Raw genomic sequence first — 326 nt, forward strand, 5'->3', positions numbered from 1 at the left:
TAGAACAATTAATGGAAAATAATTTATATATGTACCTAAGAACCCAAGATATGTTATATCTAGAATCTATCATAAATAATATTAAAGAGATATCAAGATTAAGACACTTAACAAAATAATATTATAATAAAATCTTTAAGATGGATTCCTCACCTACCAAAAATGATACACCTACCAAAAATGTCAAGAATTCCTCACCTACCACACTACCAAAAATATCATGAATTCCTCACCTACCAAAAATAGTATATCATGAATTTATCACCTACCAATAAGATGAATTCCGCACCCAAAAATGGTATCAGAGCTATGGATAAAAAGAGAGG

Source organism: Solanum tuberosum, unplaced genomic scaffold (assembly GCF_000226075.1).
Source record: "Solanum tuberosum cultivar DM 1-3 516 R44 unplaced genomic scaffold, SolTub_3.0 scf00038, whole genome shotgun sequence".
Taxonomy (NCBI): Eukaryota; Viridiplantae; Streptophyta; class Magnoliopsida; order Solanales; family Solanaceae; genus Solanum; species Solanum tuberosum.